This window comes from Lissotriton vulgaris, chromosome 10 (assembly GCF_964263255.1).
Source record: "Lissotriton vulgaris chromosome 10, aLisVul1.2, whole genome shotgun sequence".
NCBI lineage: Eukaryota > Metazoa > Chordata > Amphibia > Caudata > Salamandridae > Lissotriton > Lissotriton vulgaris.
The window spans coordinates 99,272,472-99,289,505 of record NC_141698.1 but is presented as its reverse complement, the minus strand read 5'-3'; the positions used below and the strand labels follow the sequence as shown (position 1 = coordinate 99,289,505).

Here is a 17,034-nt window from a genome sequence, read left to right as displayed (position 1 = left end):
TACTTTTCTCAGCCCCGCTCCCCCCCCCTCACCCCCCCCCCCCCCCATTCCCCCCTTCCTTTCGACTCACTTCCACTGGGGTCTGTTGGCTGACAGATTGGAGGCGTCGACCCTGGAACAATCTTCCTGATTTGGAATCTCAAATATTTTCTTTTCCAGCTCCGATGGGTCCTGTCAAACGCTATTGCCTTGAAACATATATAAATGTGCACTATAAATAATCATAGTTGATGTGTCCAGCCCTGGCTTTTTATTCACCACAGTTGTGCATTCTGGTACTTGTAGTATTGGTTTTGTTCAATTGGACTACTGCAGCTGCCAACAATAGTTTGTAAACAGGAAGTTCAGAGCTGCTGGAGTTGGTTCTTCCTGACATGGAGTTGTAGGTCTAGTTATCTTATTTGTATAGTGTGCAGAAAGAGAGGTCTGAGTTTGTGACACCCCCGAGGAGCGTCTCCACTGGGAATTTTCTCCAGTTGGTGATTTAAATTGACACCTCTCATTGAAATGAGGCAGAAGTCCCTAGTAAATATTCAAATGTCATGTTGAGTGGTTTCAGTTTTGGTTAGTAAACAAAACAGGACCTGTTTTACAGCCTGGAATCGGTGTAATGACAGGTGTATGACAATAGATAAATAGACATGTCAGATGTTTGTGACTGCGTGAACGTTTATATTTGTTTATTGTAGTGTGCTTTGCTCCCAGCTGAGGTGTGACTTGCTCCTTAATTCAGGGAAGTACATCACGCTCACAGTAAAAACACAACTTTGTAAATTGTTGGCGATTTCCTGCTCTGGCCGTGCGGTGAAGGTGGTGTCGGAGAGAGGGGAAGGTGCAGCTCAGGGCGGAGTGACAAGGTGCAAGGGAGGGAGACGAGTCCTTCAGTGGGAGGGGAATATTTTAGGGTGAGAAGGGTGGACGAGACAGCAAGTGTGAGAGATTAAACCCCCACGGGGAAGAGTGGACGGAGTCAGGAAAGGTGCAGGAGAGGGAGGAGAGACCTGACATGGGAGTGAGAAGGACGCCGTAGACAGTGGGAAGCGAACCCTCCACAAGTCCTGAGGGAGGAGAGCGTAGGAGTGAGGAGGGTGCAGGAGAGGGAGTAGTGGGAAAGGTGCAAGGGAGGGAGCGCTCTGAGGTGGAACGGGAATATTCCACGTGAGAAGGACACAGGAGACAGCGGGAGTGGGAGATGAATCCTCCACAGGGGAGGGGAGTGCAGGAGTGAAGAAGGTGCAGGAGGCGAGGGAGAAGTGACTAGGTACAGGAGAAGGAAGGTACAGGAGAAGTGAGGAAGGTACACGAGGAGAGAGGGACATGAAGGAGAGGGAGGGGTGGGAAAGGTGCAGGGGTGGGAGGAGTGGGAAAGGTGCAGGAGAGGGAGGAGTGGGAAAGGTGCAGGAGAGGGAGGAGTGGGAAAGGTGCAGGAGAGGGAGGAGTGAAGGACATGAAGAAGAGGGATAGGTGCAGGGAGGGAGCGCACGGAGTTGGGACGGGAATATTCCATGGTGAGAAGGACTCAGGAGACAGGAGGAGATTAATCCTCTACAGAGGGAGGGGTGGGAAAGGTGCAGGGGAGGGAGGCGTGAGGAGAAGAGAGGGAGGGGTGGGAAAGGTGCAGGGGAGGGAGCGCTCCGTGCTGGGACGGGAGTATTCCACGTGTGAAGAGCGCAGGCGGCAGTGGGAGGTGAATCCTCCACCAGGGCGGAGAGCGCAGGAGTGGACGGCCAGGGGGAGGAGCCATCGCCTGGGTGGTAGGGCAGGTACCGGCGCAGCCCGTAGTACAGGTGAGGCAGGCACCCGCCGGAAGGTTTCGAGGACAGTATCCAGGGTGTCAGGTGCGGGGGTGGAGCCGGGCAGAAGAGCCGCAGCTGACCGAGAGGCTCTGAACTCCAGCCCTCAGCCCCAGCCCGGGCTCTGCAGGGGAGCCAGCCAGGACTGGGGTCGGAACACGTCACCCTGGGCCGCGCCGCGGGCGGAAACGCACGGATTTGCCTGCTAAGCAGAGGATCAAGGTCTGTTTACAGCACCTGCGCGCCGGCGCGCGCCGGCGCACGCAGCGCAGTAGCCGCGCGCTGCCTCCCTGTCTGGGTGAAGCTGTCTGGACTCGTCCTGCGCACGTGTGCCGCCGGCGTATGGATCCCCCCGCGGCTCTGGCTCGTGCCGGGGAGCCGCAGCGCCAGGTCTGAGCAGAGGTAAGTCGCTGTCTACCCAACGCACTTCTTTTCGGGTCACACCTCCTTGGCCTGTTTGCTTCCGCCTTGCTCCTGTCCGCGCGCCATACACCTTTGACAGGATTCCACTTTCGAATGCGCATCACCCTGCACAAACTTTGGCCTGAGCCATGTCATGGAAAATCAGCGGAAAAAAAGGTTTAAAAGCCAAGTTGGCGACCCAGCTACCTGCGGAAACTGCGAACAAACGCCTGTTTGATATGGGACACTTCAGCGGGTTAATGTTATGGTGTAGAAATCCTGTGCAATTTTCAAGTCTCAAATTATAATCCTGGTAGAGTAGTTAATTGATGTATGCACTTGCAGGAGTGAGGTAATCCGTATGGCGTACATTTTGAATGCCTGCTGGGTTTAGGTCCACCTTTCAGTAGTTTAAAATGGAAAACAAGTGTATAGTTAGGTATTAATGAAAACTGTTAAGTGCTAAAACAGTCGGTTTGTACTGCACGAGGAGTAAATAGTTATCAGTTTAATTACACACAAAGAAAAACAAACATGCCATTTCTACAGAGCACCCTTGTGCGCCTTACCTTACACAGACCCTTCACCTGAGAAAGTCAAACTACTTTAAAGTATCACTTTATTCTTTGGGAGATTGTGAAGTGACACTGTTGTGCCGCTTAGTCGGGGTGAAAGCTGCGAGATTCCGCCTGTTCTCTGTTTTTCTCCCTGCTACCAGCCACAACCGGGCCTGGAAAGGAATTCGCCGGGGCTTGCGAGACCCGGTTCTGTCTCAAAAACAGCGCACAGGACAAGATTCTGCCTGGTTACACCAAATGCTAGAACTTCCCAGAAAAATGAAAATAGTAAGTGTCTTAATAGAGTGCTTGTAAGTCCAGATTTTTAGTTGTGGATGGCTGAAAAGAACACCGATGCAAGTATGTGGTGTACCGACCAGAGTTGCCGATTTAGGAACAGGGGAACCCGGATTGAATCTCTGCGACAGCTCAACATCCTGTTGTTCTGGGCACATCACTTAAACTTCCCGTGCCTGCCGTGTGTGACGTAACTGATGCTCATGTAAAGCGCTCCAATATACCTACGGTCGAGTTCGCACTATATAAAACTGCAGAAAAAATGTGATCCCAAAATCAATTTGACAGCGGAGTGATTAAAGTATGTGTGCCCTGACAGTTTCAAACTCGTGACCTGCAGGTTACACACTGAGCTCAGCAGTTTAGGCTTGGCCCATTGTTCAACTCTTTATTCTGTCAAGTTGTAATTGCAGTGTTTTCTGTCATGGATACGCACGACCAGATTACATTTTCCACTGAAATAGTTTACTACAATTATCAAGAGCAACATAGCCGAACATTGGCACCTTCCATTACAAATTAAGTTAAAAATGGGATGAGTCGCACAATGGAAATGAGGGTCTTTTGAGAGTTGTGGGTGTGTACACCCTTCTTTGAACTTCTTCGTGACCGCAGAAAGATTGTTAAAGCCTTCATCTCGCCTTTAATTGCAGTAACAAAGCAGCTCTCAGAATCTTTTGATGTTTTCATAAAAATATTACTTCTGTATGAACTTTTCATCATAGAGTGGTGAGAAAGATGAACGTTTTGGGCATCCAGAGAGGTACCCCCACCCCCTTCACCTGTAAATATAAGTTTGGGTCAGTGGTACAGCAAGGCCTCTGTATTCAACTGCCTTTCAGGGCATCCACAGATGGGTATCAGATTGCAACAAATGGCTTTGATGTTCAGGGAAAGGGAACACCCATATGGTAAAACCTCTTTTTCCCCTGGGGCTTTGGAAAATACGTGCAGCTAATCTAAGCGTTAGGTACATGTTTGAATGATTCTCTTAGGTACATGTTTGAATGATTCTCTTAGGTACATGTCTGAATGATTCTCTTAGGTACATGTTTGAATGATTCTTGGGTAAATGTTTGAATGATTCTCTTGGGTACATGTTTGAATGATTCTCTTAGGTACATGTCTGAATGATTCTCTTAGGTACATGTCTGAATGATTCTCTTAGGTACATGTCTGAATGATTCTCTTAGGTACATGTTTGAATGATTCTCTTAGGTACATGTTTGAATGATTCTTAGGTACATGTTTGAATGATTCTTAGGTATATGTTTGAATGATTCTCTTAGGTACATGTTTGAATGATTTGTAGGTACATGTTTGAATGATTCTCTTAGGTACATGTTTGAATGATTCTCTTAGGTACATGTTTGAATGAATCTTAGGTATATGTTTGAATGATTCTCTTAGGTACATGTTTGAATGATTCTCTTAGGTACATGTTTGAATGATTCTCTTAGGTACATGTTTGAATGATTCTTAGGTATATGTTTGAATGATTCTCTTAGGTACATGTTTGAATGATTCTCTTGGGTACATGTTTGAATGATTCTCTTAGGTATATGTTTGAATGATTCTTAGGTATATGTTTGAATGATTCTCTTAGGTACATGTTTGAATGATTCTCTTAGGTACATGTTTGAATGATTCTCTTAGGTACATGTTTGAATGATTCTCTTAGGTACATGTTTGAATGATTCTCTTAGGTACATGTTTGAATGATTCTCTTGGGTACATGTTTGAATGATTCTCTTGGGTACATGTTTGAATGATTCTCTTGGGTACATGTTTGAATGATTCTCTTGGGTACATGTTTGAATGATTCTCTTGGGTACATGTTTGAATGATTCTCTTGGGTACATGTTTGAATGATTCTCTTGGGTACATGTTTGAATGATTCTCTCCCAGCAGACTTCATTAACAAAGGTGAAATCAGGAGCTGGGACGAGAAGGGTGGGGCCATTAATCCTTTTAGTAACCCCACCTGCTTCCAAGTCTGACTTTTGTGGCTATGGAAAGCATGTGCACACCATCTGCCCTTTGCAAACAACACATGCTCATTGGGAGGTGTGGTTAGAAGAACGGAGTGGGAGAGAAAGCCACGGTTTCACTTATTACAGCAATCATTTCACAATCCATAGAAGGTCTGTGAGAAGGTTCAGAGGCACACAGAGGAAGGAAAGAAATGCATAATCGTAAGTATACATATTTGAGGAAGACCACAAATACACACAGAAAAGTTGATTATAAAGCACAAAGACGAATGAGTGTCCATGGAGGCCAGTGTGAGACCAATCACAACGAGCCGGAAGAGAAAGGGAGAGTTGCCAGACAGGAAATCAGAAGTTTGGGAAAGGGTTCAATGAATAAGGTTGAAGAAATACAGATATAAGACCGTACATTGATAGAGTTGGACAGATTCATTGGTGGAGCGGTGGCAGGGGTCGAGCGTAAATAGTTAGTGGGCCAACCCATCAAAAGATGTGTAAATACACTGAATTACTTCAAAGTGCTCTCAGATGAGGCACAGTGTAGAAGTTTAACTTGTGCCACGGATCATTCAATTTGGTTTCATAGGGAAGCTGAAATTAGAGCCCTGGTTTCCTGGTGAAACATTGTACAATGCAGCCATTTGCATGGCTATCTCTCTCCTCTCCCATCTAGCAACACATTCAAGAACTAAATTGGTACTGTGTGCTCAATAAACACATGTCACATTCAGACTGACACTTTGTACATTTGTATAAATTATGTGTTTCTAGAAAAAAGTGAAAGGAAAGGCAGTAGGCTCTGGCAACATTCCCCTGACATCACAATCAGCTCTGCGGTAGCAAGAGAAATCAAACATCCCACAGAGGTAGCTCTCGCGGTACAGAACTTCAATAACATGTGAAGTGCATACACACACTTATAAGCAGAAACAATGTAAGAAATGGCAAAGGTAGGCAGTGGAGGCACAGAGGTGAGGAAGGCAAATCTTCTAGATGTTGAGAATTTAAGAGTGAAAAATTAGCTACAGATTGAGAGAGATCAGACAGCGAGAGGGGTAATCCTCATAACCCGTGGTGGAGAAATATCTCACTTGCACTGAGGGGAGAAAGCAGCATTGGAGATATAGGTGTGAAAGCTGGATCTTGGGTACCTATGTTACAGAGAGCAGAACACTGTGCAGAAATTTAGAGACCTGCTGGAGGGAGAGAGAGATTTCAGGCAAGGATGGAAAGGACAAAAATAAAAAGATCATAAGAAGAGAGAACTGAGATCTGGGGTTGAGAGGTAATCTCAAATGATGAAGACACTGAAAAATGAAGATACTGGAGGGAAAGACAGAAATCTGGTAGGCTGAGGGAGCATAGGAAGACTTTTAGTGACATAAAAGGTAGAAAGAAATCAGTGGGAATGTGAAAGTTTTAAAACAGAGTGAGACAGATTAGAGAGGCAGAGACATCATTCACAGGTGGAAGAGTAAGACCTCATTGACAAGGAAGGTAAAGAGACGGAGGCCACAGGGACACTGGAGAGATGGGAATCTTATAGATGCAGAAGAGAGAGTAAAACCTTAAAGACTGAGACAAGCAGCCTGGAGACCCAGGAGAGAAACTGAGACCTCGTGCACAGCAGTGGGGAGGGGGGGGGGGGGGGGTCATTGACCTAGAAGTGGCAATCCATGGATGCACCTTTGAGAGAGGGTGGTCTGAGACACAGCGGTGAGAGAGGACCCTCATAAGGGAGTGATCAGATACTCCAGAGAGAGACATCAGTGACGCATGAATTGGAGGGAGAAAGATACCGTAGACACGAGTGGAAGTGGGTGAAGCCTCCTGCAGTGGAGAGAGGTTCAGATAGCAGAAAGAGAGTATGTGAGACATGAGCCACAGGTGAGGAAGTTTTCAGTCACTATGTTGAGGGAGGGCAGTTTACAGGTACGAAGTTAGCAGCGTGTGAGGTTTGTTTAGGCTTTTATTGAACTGTAAACTTAGTCTAGATTCTATGCTAAGTCAAGTTTCCCATAAAATAGGATGTTGCAGTCTTGTACAAAGGTGGAAAAATGGCTATAAAAGAAATCTTCCTCCTCTGGTATGCAGTAGGCCTTTATGTACTGATGTAGTAGTGGTATTTGTATATCACAAACCTAGCTTGGAAGCAAAGAGCACTGAACAGCGAGCAATGTCCTTGAGATACAACTCAGGATCGTTTCCAAGAAGCAAGTAACAGAGGCTTCATATGTAAAAAGATGGCGGTGGTCTTAGAAGAGACGTCTTCACCTTCTTGACACATGAGTGTCGGAGCATTTCTCATGACTATGGGGATGTTGTTCCAGATCTTGGATGTGTAGACGGAGAGGGTATTTCTTCCTCTACAGTATGCAATCACCTTCTCCTGGTGTGGCACCGTCTACCTGATGTGCCTGGGTTTCTTATCTCCGTATTCAGAGGGTGTCATTCCACATCACTTTGTAGGTGTTACCACTAATTTTGAAGAGTGATATTGGCATGAGGAAGAGTCTGTTTAGTTGCCTCAATGTTGTGGGCAGAGTGATCTGGTTCCCCAAGCCCTTGGTGAAATGTGCTAGAGCATGTCAAATGCCTTTTGGAAGTGCAAGTGCTCTGTTGAAGAGGCCTTTAAGGTGGCTTTGCCTGTGTCAAGGTGCAGGAGGGCCAAAGTTTGATTTGTTCTTCTGAAATTGGAGTTGGAAAGGAAGGGTTTCACATTTTCAGGAGAAAGAGTAGGTGCTGTGCTGTCTTGCTTTTCTTTGTGATGTTCTTTATAGGACAAGTCAATGTCAGGAGAGAAATCAATGCAAAAATTCTCTACTGAAGGTTTATTGGAGGCACTATTAAAAAGAGGATAGTTGATCAATGCAACTAGACAAAAGGAAAGGACTAGACATTCTGTTAAAAAAGAAAAACAGGTGTAAATAATGTCTAGAATCTGATAGTTGAGTCAAATTATAAATGTTTCAGATATGTACCAAAATACACTGCTTGTTACAGTTGCCCACAACTGATTCCATGAAAAGTTGTGCTTCAGGACTTCAGCGCTCTGGAGTAGCAGAAGGGAGACCTGCATAGCTCCATAAAAGCCTCAAATAACATAAAACAACATAACATGCAATGCTTAAACTACACATGTGCCCTATGCACAATTTACTGGGGAAAAGCTCAGAAAAGAGTTTAGGTCTTAACACCGTGGATGTGACTTGGAACAACCTTGAGACTTTTCTTGCAGTGTGTGTAATGTAGAAAGTCACACACAGTGTTATCGGTAGAGAAGTTTGACTACAGTCTTATTCTTTTATCTGGGTTTCCACCAGGGACCTTGGCTGTCTGTGATGGGGCGGTTATTGTATGCACTAGTAACAATGTGATGTGCTTACAAGGTGGTCCAGAAGTGTCATTGTGTGGTACCGCAATATAGAGTGGCGGGAGGGCGTGGGCTTTGCATCCAGCTTCTCCGACCTGTTCTCCTTTGGTCATGGGAGGAGATCTGCTAGCAGTAGCCAGGATCGTCTATAGACAGCTAGTATGGCCAGTAGTCATGACCCTGGCTCACAAAATGTTCCTAGCCTTACTCCTCAAGTGCATGGAAGTTGCAAGAGTGAGAGTTGCAAGGCGTGGACACAGCAACTGCACTTGAAGAGCTTTGGGGTATGCCAATTCAAGTCAATCAGACCTTGAGGAAACCTAGAGTCCCATGTTGGCCGTGTCCCAAAAAAGGGGTCCTTAATAAATGGAGCACTTGGAGAGAATGTCTACAACAGCCGGGTAGGACTGGTCATTAGGACAATCTGGCAGTGCTTGAAGAACAGGGGGGGATCCAGCCATCTTACTGCACTTTGGAAAAGCCTCTGTGGATAACAAAGCTTCCTTCAGGCAGGGACCTGCTCAAAGGAAGAATGGCATGGACCCCCCCCCCCCTCCTGTACCAGTGTCTAACCCAGGGTGGTGTGGAGTGCAAAAAAACGATGGATTTAGACCCAGATCCTTGTACTGGGGTGAATGTATGACATTGTTCTACATTCTGTCAATCAACCGTGTTTTTTGCAAGGGATCCCCCCCCCTCCTTGTGGTTTTCATACCAGAGCATCTTGAAAATACAGGAAATCCTTCAAATCAGGTTGATAAATTCCCTGTGGCATCAATCTGTAACCGTGTAGTGTGACCGACTCGTACACTCGGTAGCACTGTTCGGTGTTCTGTTGACTCGTCCTTCCCACCCCCCACGGAACTTCAAGTTAACAATTCTGGCCTGGTACGCCAATTTGACACACACTGATCGCTCCTGGAGTCCCATTAGGTAGCCATCATTGTCTCGTATATTAATTGTCCTGATGATGACTTTAAATTAATGAAAGTCGAAACGCTGTTGACAAACGTCTGTGATTAATTATATGATTTTGTTGAAATAAAATTGGATCAATTGATAATCCTGCTTAATATTCAACAACAAATTTCCATCTGCTGCCTTTTCATTTATATCCACGTGTTTCACTTGCGCCGTTCACTGTTCCATCACGAGCACTGTGTTCACTTTTCACCTAATTATCAGTCTTTAAGTAATATTGATGCTGCTTCCAGGTTCTTTGTGAGAATTTTAAAAAAATATATTCGCATTAAACAATCAATGGAGCCATTTGTTATCCTTTTTCTTCATAATTAAGTTATCCTATATGAACTCATTGTGTTCTTGTTACCTGGTGAGACATTGTTGTTAGATATCATATATCACCCAGGTCTTAGCTGGGTATATGGGTTTCTCCTGTTGTTTTTCACTTCTGAGAGCTGTGGTTTTCACAAAGTGCTTTTGGAGGCGTGTACTTAGAACCCATTTGGCTCCCTTTCTTTTAGGTGAGTTCAGCTAAAGGCCAATATAAACATTTCACTTTCAGGCAGTTCTTGATGCACATGTAGTTAGACTCTAACCATTAAAATGGGCTCTAACTGGACTATACAGTCTCTTAAATGGGTGCATATGGACTCAACATTCTTCTGGTCCAAAATTGTTTAGTTCTACAGACTTTGTGATGTGCATGTAGATGAACCTTCAATAGTTTGTTTTATTCTGTGAGACAGGAAGTATCTCAGTCGCATTTACCCTACTCGATGATATCATTTTTCGAAGTGGTCATCTTAAGTCACGCCTAGGCTATACTTCCCTCCATATTGATTACCTATATTTAGCGCTGGGACACCTTGTGGATGTCACTGTTTTACTCTATAGCAAGTAATCTTTAATTCATTCATTCTAGAACAATCAACAGGATCATTCCCATTCTGATATCCCTCCATTGGCTAATACTTGACGCATGATCTGACGCGACAGCTCGCCTCACGTACAAGGAGTTGCACCGATATTCTACCAAATACTTTGCACAGAAATAAAAACTTTTGTAAGAAAAAAAAAAAACTTTGTGAAGTAAACTGAATCACCAACTTGCTTCAAAAAATCTCCATTGGTAGACTTGTTCCTTCACTTGAAATTAATAAATACAAACAGATAGAGAGTCTAGTAAAGTTGAACTAGTCATTGTCCCGCTGACTCGTCAGTTGAACACTACAGTGTGATGACCCTCTTCCACAATTTCACTACACTTCTGCCTATGCACACCTTTAGAGCTTCAGTCATTGTATAGTGCTACATTTCTTACGGAGCCTAGCAGAAGCATATCAAACAAGCACTGGTAAAGCTAATAGGTCTGGTTTTCATCTTTAGACTTGACTAAAATACGTTTTTAAATCCTGGTAACAAAGAAGAAAAGATTGCTTTCTTTAGACAGGGCATGTAGGAAAGAGAGAATTTAATGTGTCATGATTCAGCGTGCTTTGATTTATAAAATAGTCTCGGTTGCTTTGAAAAGCAAGCTTTTCCTAGGGGGTGAAATAATACAGAGGTTTTTGTTCCTTAAAGTTTTTGTCTTAGTATTATGGTAGCACTTTGCCAATCGATGTATTATGATTGCAACCGTTTTATATATGTATACTGTTATGAGTTGTGATTTGTATCCATCATGATTTTAAATATTCTTAATGTTTTTGCACTGTTTACTTTTATGGCTCATTGAACCGAAATTAAGTTGATTGAATGAAATACAATAAACAGCCAATCGTATGAGGTGAGAGAAAAATACTCCTCTGGGCAGAGCTAAAGCCCACTCTATTTGTTTTATAAAGAATAGGTAACAGTATGTTTTGTAGACAGCAGTGCTGTCAAGGCACACTTATAAATAAGGAATATAATACATAATTGTATGTATATTGCACGAGCCTACCTATGAAGGAACGGAGGACTAGACCAAGATTGGTGTGAAGAAGCACAAAGGAAGGGGTTGAGGGGCAACATGCTCGCTGGATAAGTGGGTTACCCGCTGAAGTCCATCATACTAAAGGTTGCATGCAGACAAGGTGTGGCTTGAAGAGGAAGGGCTTCAGTACCTTACTGAGGAGCAATAGGGTTGGAGCTTGTCGGATATGGGTGGAAAGGTATGTTATATCCTTTGCAAATGTTCTGCGTACCCCTGTGCCATGCCCTCTGTTCCATACCCTTTGGTATTTGTAGTGCGATGGTGAGTATTTCTTGGTTTATGGACTCAGCCAGTGTGAATCTCTACCAACGCTTACTGGGGGTAGTTTGTGAATGTGTGCGAGACAATACAAGGGGTAGGCTTTCATTATACAAAAGCTGATCACATGCACTATTTGTGAAATGTTCACTTTGAGTAGGTGCTCTTCATGACTTCACACTCATTTGCGTCAGAAATCAAAATATAGAAATGTGTAATAATTGGATAATCACACATTCATGGCTTTTCCACTTATTTTCAATAATACTGCATGGCATCACTGACATTACCACCAGTAAAATGGGACCAATCCAGGGCAAAAAAGTTCACCTAAATTGGCTGTGCCAGAGTATCTGCAACTGATGTATCCCACATATCGGAACTTTTATTTAGTGCTTGGACTTTAAATTCTGGAGTAATTTTGCACTTTTTCGTTTGGTGAACATTGTACCCCATTCTAGTGATAAACCAGGATTTAGCACCTCATATTAAATAAGTATTATCAATAATGTCTATAAAGCAAAGGATCCTGGTCGGGGATCCTCATGTCTTCTGACATTTGATTATTTGGCTACTGAATCCCTGTTGAGTAATTTGATTTCCTGGAACCTGCCTCGGTACCGCTTGCAGAGAACCATCAACATTGGCTATTCAATTACTGAATTACAAAAAAAAAATGCTAGTTTATAGATCGTAAAGTGACCTCTAGTTACACCTCACTTTCTAATGGCACGCCTGCATTACTGTTGTATCGCATATGTATGAAAATTGCTGTCATGTACTGCCACCATATAATAATTTTTATCTCTTGGTGGCGGACTACATATTACATCTGCGGTCCAGTATGAAAACATTATTCCCTTCATGAAAGTTGTAAACACGGTAAATGCCTCACTACCACACAGCGATCCCTGCCGCCACTCCCCAATACCCACTACGCTGCGGTCTCATTACACATATCCTTATCGTCACCATCCCCTTCCGCAGATACTTGTTATGCAGTAGACAGAGTTCCACTAATTTTGGTACTAAATAGTGCTTGACCTCTGGTTACAAGTCATTACTAGGTCCATCCTCCTAATATACCTACTGCTCCCCAAAGTTTTTAGGCCTTCACCTTATGTGCCCCATTATTGCTTACTGATCAACAGGCACCCACACAGCCCCCCGCCTGTCATCCCGAATTTCACAGGCTAAGCAAATCCTTCAGCACCCATCTCATGTATTTACCTTGAACACTAAGCAGATATGCACATACAAGAACACACCCAGCACCCTGCCATAGTTTTCAGTCCGTCACAGGAACGCCCGCAACAAAATTCTGTACATTGCTGACCACTTTGATCCTCCTTTCCCACGCACTACACTTTATACCCATCACAGAGACTCTGATCAATCCAACAGACGCCACAGCACCAAGAGCCCTTTATACAGAACTTGCCACATTTTTGCACATGCCTCAGCAGGGCCTGCTTTAGTGCTGGAGGCGCCCAGTTAAACAACCATTTTTTGTGCCCCCACGCCCCATGACCACCTCCTCGGATTCTCTCACTACAACCAGGCATAAATGCCCCTTATCTCTCCATTCATAAGTTATTGCCAAACACAGCTCCCACCCTCGCCTTGGCGCGCCCTCCACAGGTCCATGCCCAGTGCGACCGCACCAGTCGCGCTGCTCTAAAGTCGGCCCTAACCTCACAATAATATTCGAGGTGGTGGAGTCTGACTCCTCCTTAGCAGGAGGAGTGGATGAAACTGCTGCACATCCCGGTTCATACAGTAGGCTGGTTATGACCACATCACTAACTCATAGTGGAGGTATCGGCGTCCACGTATGGTGCTATAACAATAGCTTGTACTCCGCTACCAACAGGTGTGGTTGTCGCGACCACCCACGGTTTTTGCTACCAAACATGAATCCTAAGAATATATCCAAGCATACAAACCAAACATGAATACATCAAAGCATACAAATTCAATTGTATAAATTAGCTAATAGATTCAACACGGGATTCCGCAGTGGCATGTATTCTTTGGTTATGTAATTATTTTGGCTACAGGATAACAGCCAACACGTTTCATCCTTGGGTCTTTATCAATGCTTTGGATACAATTGTGGTTGGACCATGAAAGCAACACTTTCATGTAGTAAGACAAGGTAGCATGATCACTTGTTAAGGTTCATCCATGGGTATTGACGAGTTAGTGATTCGCATCGCTTATAAAGTAGGATATAAAGAAACTGTATTAAGAGTGGACATGCATGCTGTTGTGCCCTGTAGTAGGTAATAAGAACTGTGATAGGTCAAAAAATTGTCTGTCAATCCGCTGCTGAGCATTGTTCATTCCATTGCGCAACTTACTGCAGGGCCAATCTTCAGTTTCCAAGCTAAAATTAGATTATACAGAAAGTCTGCGAGAAACAGCGTTTACATCGCATGCTTTAGATCGCATGCCATTACAACGCGGTTGTTACAAATACTGCGTTGTTACAACGCGACCAATTACATCGCAAGTCGTTACAACGACTTGCTGTAGGGGGCAGAAGATGTTGGATTTACAATCCAACACCTTCCCTGCAGTTGCACAAACTGGAGTTGGAATAGTAAATTATACTATTCCTAAGTCCAGCGTGCCCCCTACAGCAAGTCGTTGTAACGACTTGTGATGTAATGGTTTGCATTGTAACAACATGGTTGTTGTAACGACTGTGTTGTAATGGCATGCGATCTAAAGCATGCGTTGTAAAGAGATATATTCAAAGTCTGCACCTGCAGCACGCAGGACCCTGCGACAAAGGACATCCACAAACCCTGTATTTGAAGTGGTCCTAGCTGGGACTGTAACGCAGCATGTGGGTCAGGAGAGGCACCCCAACATTATGCTGCCTGACAGACTTTACTTCAAGGAGTCGGATGGATGCCACTCCAGGCAAGCGCCACTGCCTTTCTTGATCACACTCCAGGACTTATCTCTTGATGTGGGGCTTCTAGAGTTAAAAGAAGCAAAAGACTTCATGGCGTGGCATCACATAGAATAGAGCATTGACCTTTGCTACACCCTGTGCCATGACTCAGCAAAAGTCATAAAGACATACAGGAGAGTTACATTTTATTGGAATGCCCTTCCGGTTTACATATGTCTGTGCCTTGATTATCGCAAATTCAGGAAGTTACTCAAAACTGAGTTGTTTTAGGGGATATTCTGTGACTGCTTCCTGTTGCCGGTAGGCTCCTGCGCTGAGAACACTTCTGGGGTGAGTCGTGCACAATATAAATAACATATGAATACTCTTGTTTTTTGTAGTTTCCATTTCCACGCGTTCATCTTCTCCTCGCGCCCTCCTTTTCTAAATCGTTTTTGGCCACTATAGGTGTGGCAGGGTATACTCAGACATGAGTCCCTTTCTCACTGCTCCATCAGGATTCAAGCAAGCCGGGCCGAAGAAGGCTGAAATGCCAGAAACCGGTCCCCGGTAGCTTGTCTCCTTTCTGGTGAAGAATTGGCTTGGTAGTTTAGTCTGCCCTGTTCCCATGATGCACTGGGCCAGGGACAGACTGATTTGCATATAGCCAGGTTCTGAGCTGGGATGGGGCAGTGAGATAAATAACGGTGATGGATCAAGCCCTGATCTTTGGACTGGGTAAGAGTGGTCTGTTTAACTCAGACACTCTGTTCATCACCACCCCCTTTTCTAAATCGTTTTTGGCCACTATAGGTGTGGCAGGGTATACTCAGACATGAGTCCCTTTCTCACTGCTCCATCAGGATTCAAGCAAGCCGGGCCGAAGAAGGCTGAAATGCCAGAAACCGGTCCCCGGTAGCTTGTCTCCTCTCTGGTGAAGAATTGGCTTGGTAGTTTAGTCTGCCCTGTTCCCATGATGCACTGGGCCAGGGACAGACTGATTTGCATATAGCCAGGTTCTGAGCTGGGATGGGGCAGTGAGATAAATAACGGTGATGGATCAAGCCCTGATCTTTGGACTGGGTAAGAGTGGTCTGTTTAACTCAGACACTCTGTTCATCACCACCCCCTTTTCTAAATCCTCCGGCCTTAAACAGCAAATGTGAGATTGTTGAGTAGCACAAAGAGGGACAAGTGGTCTGGCTTGTGATGTCATCGCGTCCCAATGCGTGCATGATGTCACTACCGCCACTTGTGACCTTCCGGTGGACTGGTGTCCATTTATTGTGGCCAGGGGCGTAACACAGGCCCCCGCATCCCCCGTGGTGCGGAGGGGCCCTGAGCTGCAGGGGGCCCCCTCAGCACAGTACTAAGGCTTGATGCTCCGGATAAAATCCGAAGTGGGGGGGCCCTCCATGTACCTTGCAGGGGGGGCCCCATCAACTTTTGTTACGCCACTAAATGTGGCCTAGACCGCCTAGCTATTTTCTTGATAGCATTATTTAGTGGAGATTTGGAATAGCCAATGTCTGTGTACTGAAATTGCATCATGAAGGTGGCGTTGACATCTGGAGGTGTTGTCCCTTTCCTAAATTCCTGGGGGGGGGGGGGGATTAGTAGTTCCCGTGGTGGGCTATGTTTTCTAACCAGCGTGGCACGTCAATTGTGATTAGCACAAAACTGAGGTGGACAAGAAAAAATTCTTTAAGACCTTTATTGTTCAACAATTTATGCGCCAGGCGTCTCTTCCCCAAATCCTCAGGGTTTTGTTACTCTTGATACAGATTAATACACTGGGGACATAGCTATCAATGGGGCAAGAGTTGCAGTGGTACCCGGCCTAGGGCAGTGAAGGGGCCCTCTGAACTCCAATTAAGATTGGTTTTTTTTCTACTCCTGTCTCCTCATGCAAGTCAATGCCAGATGGGGATAAATTATATTGTGAAACCAAACACGGTAATATTGAACGTATTTTATATATAATCAGACATTAAATGTAACATATGCTGGTCATTTACAGTATCGATACTAAAAATTTGTCTATTCGAACTTGGGCACAACTTTGGTTTTAAAGATGATCACCCTGTCTTAAAAATGTTCGCCTATGGCCAACATTTTTTCTTTCATAATAGCTGCTCAAAAACGAATACATCTTACAAAAGGCACGCGACTCCACCATCAAATTAAACCACAATGCCTTCGAGGTTCTTTTTTTGAGCACATCTTTTCCTTTTGGGTTTGTTTTTACTATTATGATGATGATTTAGATATGAAGTGATCACACATTTAAGGAGTTACTCAGGCCTCGAAATTGAATCTGCCTGCCTTTCAGATCCCTTATCAAATGAACTGTAATGAGCAGCAGAGGTCTTTGTCATCCATGACGTAAGAGCGGCAGATAAGCAGTGCTGGTCCTACCACCCCGTAAACATGCCATTCATTTGTCAGCTTCCATCTTTAATTACATGTTGATAAATGGCGGTCTCGCGAGCACAGCTCGCTTTCTTATTGCTTCCCAGT

The 17,034-nt window shown here is 44.6% G+C and overlaps 1 protein-coding gene across 3 annotated transcripts in view; it reads left to right on the top strand.

Annotated features, from left to right (window-relative positions):
- Positions 1-1,665: 1,665 nt before the first annotated feature.
- TMEM184A (transmembrane protein 184A) overlaps positions 1,666-17,034 on the top strand; it is a 162,775-nt gene continuing 147,406 nt past the window's right edge. The window contains exon 1 of one of the 3 annotated variants that reach the window (XM_086940608.1): positions 1,666-1,787. The gene's annotated coding sequence lies outside the window, so the exon portion shown is untranslated. Of the gene's footprint in view, positions 2,196-17,034 lie in introns of all 3 variants that reach the window. The other 2 variants (XM_086940606.1, XM_086940607.1) reach the window with 2 other exon arrangements.